The following is a 3,490-nucleotide window of genomic DNA, read 5'->3' as shown; positions in this document are numbered from 1 at the left end:
ATGCGTAACAAGTGACGTATGCACGCACAGAAATGCCAGCGTGCTAAATCGCCTAGTCACTTTTGTATATTTATTTGTATCCTAGGCACTGAACTCATGCAGATTTCAATATGTCAGTGTCTCTTTTGAAATTTTAATAAATGTGTAAAGTAACCTTGTGTTGCAATACAAATATATGTGTAGCACGGACACAGTAAATCTATATATTTGCACACACTTAGTATGTAACGGCAAAACCCATACGGCAAAAAAAAAAAAAAAATCTGGCCAAAAATATGATTTATATGCTAAATACATTTTGTGGAAACTAAAGCCTAATTAAATATAATTTTTGAATTAGAAACGAATATATTTAGTTTTATTTCAAGAGCAAGCAAATACATTTCTAATTTTACAATCCATATGGCAAGAAATGTATTCTTAGCCAAAAATACTTTGAATATATGCTAAATACAAGTTAATTGTATAAAGTATATTTTTGAATTTGAAAATATATTTAATCTTAACCAATTCAGCCTGTTTTTTTTAAAGTTTTGCAACATAAAGCTTTTTTCCAATGCAGCGTGAATATATTTCCTTGGTTTGAAAAATATAAAGGGCTAAAAATAGATTTGAAATGCTTTAAAATATATTTATTTTTATAATATTCAAAAGTGGTGAAAAATATATATTTTTGTAAACATAATCTGAAATATATTTCAGCAAATATATTTTTTTGGCCATTTTTTGTATATTTTGAAATATATATATATATATATTTTTTTGCCATATGGTAATTAGCGGTCAGTGACCTAATGTCTTATATGACACATTTTGTGTAATGTAATCTGAGTACTTTTTGATTACATTTAGATTACATTTGACCTATGTTTATTTGATGTCACATATATTTAAGTAGGATACAGTACAAAGAGCAAGAAAATATATGCCAATTTTAAACAAGTCATGTTTGTAAGTGCATTTGACATTATATTGTATGTAAAACATAAATAATCATCATATCAGCAATAATATTATTATTCAAGTATTCAAGATTCAGATTTCACCACAGTACTGTGTTGCATGTTTTGTTTGAAAACATCACTGATGGGAACTACTCAATGACTCTCCTATAAAAAATCTGATGTAAACACTGAAAAATATATCAAAACTTTGTATATTTATTACTCTAAATCCTTTGACCTTTACAATGTTATATATACCGTATGTAAAGATTAATATAAAACACTCAGGCCCACGCTTGTGGATCAGTTCACTTATGAAAGCTTTTGTAAGCTTATGATAAAGGTAAAAGTAGGAAAAACAAGAAGGTAGGGAATGTGTAACAATAAAACAGTAACTGTACAAGTACAACTACAAGTACTTCATTACGTAATCCAGTTTAATGTAATAATTTACTACCCCAGTATACTTTAGTATTTACTGTGTAATATACTATATAATATATATTATAATAGTATAATACTATATAATAGTATTGTGTAATATACTATTTACTATAGCAAGGTTCAAAAACAAAAAAGTTTACTATAGCTTCCTAATGACAAAAATAATTAAAAAGTCTGCATTTGAGTTTCTGTGTGCATGTGATTATTCTGAGTCTGAGGTTTGAGGTTTGTTTTCCGCTGCTATTTGGTTGATATTTGCGTGGCGCAGAAAGTCAAGGAGACACCATATTTACATAAAGATCAACATTTTCATCTATCAGGTATAGTGATCTTCACACAGGGCCCAGGGCACAGGTTGTGCAGTATGCCACACATAAAGCACTAGAGGTGTTGTATGTTTTTGTCAAGTCATCTGAAATGTTGACCTCTTCTGGGGCACCAGCAAAGTCATTTCACCTTACACTATAAAAATAGTCTAAATGGATCATTCATTAAATTTAAAGACGCACGTAAATTGAAGAGAGTTTACAGTTTAATTTATCTAAAAGATTTTTAGAGCCTCCTACTGTATTATCAAAAAGGAAGACACACAAAAAAAGAAGACATATGAATCCCTTTCACATACGCTGTTCTGACACCCACCACATGAGGGCGCTCTGTTCTAAAGATTGAAGCACACAGAACCTGGGCTTGTAAAGCTATGCTTGAAGAGATATATGTCTACACATACATAAAATATTGTTAGTAAAGAACTATTTCTGCAAAAATTCAGACACTAAGAAATTGCAAAAATTATATAATTTTATATGTTATTAATATTATTCTAATATTATATATGTTGAACCCACTGGAGTGGGTTTGTATTACTTTAATTATGTTTTTTTAGCTTTGCCATTTAATAAAGAGGAAGAATCTAGTTTTTGTGTCACATGATTACAGTCACATGTCAGAAACACAGATACAGTGAGTCAGTAAGTGATTAAGCTTTTCCACTTTTAGTGTCTACAATGTGTGTTTTTCATACTTCTGTTCCTGCTCCCTTGTCCATGCATTCTTTACATATTTGTATTATAATAATCCTAAACAAGGAATGATAAAACATAATGTACAAACAAATGATGATTTGAATCAACATTTTTTTACAATTTAATGAACATCCTTACATGATTCAGTACAGGTTAACAATGAAGTTATACCTACAATAAGTTTTCATATTTTACAATAATGTTGGTCTTTAATAAAAGTTATAAAACCAGAACCAAGTGGAAGTTGCCTAAACTTAAGATTTGCAAAGAAATAGGCTTGTCCCATAAAAGACATAAGACTTCACTTAGACCAGAATTAAAAACGAGACAGGGTTAAATAATTAAGAAGTGTGAAAACACTGTATGAAAATATTTAAATGCACATAAATGAGGTACAATGTTCTTTTTTTCTGATTGTAATGATTTTTTTCAATTTCTACTATATATATTTTTTTTCTATTTTGTTTACATACATTCTGCAAAAATGACACTTCTTTTGCCAAAAATATGTTTTAAATATATGCTAAATACATTTTGTAGAAAGTTTGAATTTGAACATATATTTAGTTTTAACCTTCATATTTCAAAATGTACTTCAGGGGCAACAAATACATTTCAAATTTTACAACCCATACGTCAAAAAAAAAAAAAATTATTATAAGTATATTTTTGCAGTTAAAAATAGATTTAATTTTAATCTTTTCAAACCCGTTATGTTTACAAGTTTGTAACATACAACGTTTTCAATGCAACGTGAATATAAATACTTTAAAATATATTTATTATAAAATAAATTGGTGAATTTTTTTTGTAAACACATTTCAAAATCTATTTCATTTTTTGTATATTATGAAATATATTTAAAATTATGTATAAAAACATTTTTCTTGCAGTATGGGATTTGCCCAGTGTAAATAATGCTATTAAAATTATAATATTATTTTATTTAAAAAAAGAAGCATTTCTTACACACTCTCGCAGAAAATTATATAAAATATGAATTAAATATAATAATAATGATAAAACATGTCAATATAAGATACCGCTTTGCGTAATGAATGTTTTTATGGGACTCGT

This window comes from Misgurnus anguillicaudatus, chromosome 7 (genome assembly GCF_027580225.2).
Source record: "Misgurnus anguillicaudatus chromosome 7, ASM2758022v2, whole genome shotgun sequence".
NCBI lineage: Eukaryota > Metazoa > Chordata > Actinopteri > Cypriniformes > Cobitidae > Misgurnus > Misgurnus anguillicaudatus.
The sequence above is the reverse complement of the archived record's forward strand: the minus strand, read 5'-3'. Positions refer to the sequence as shown.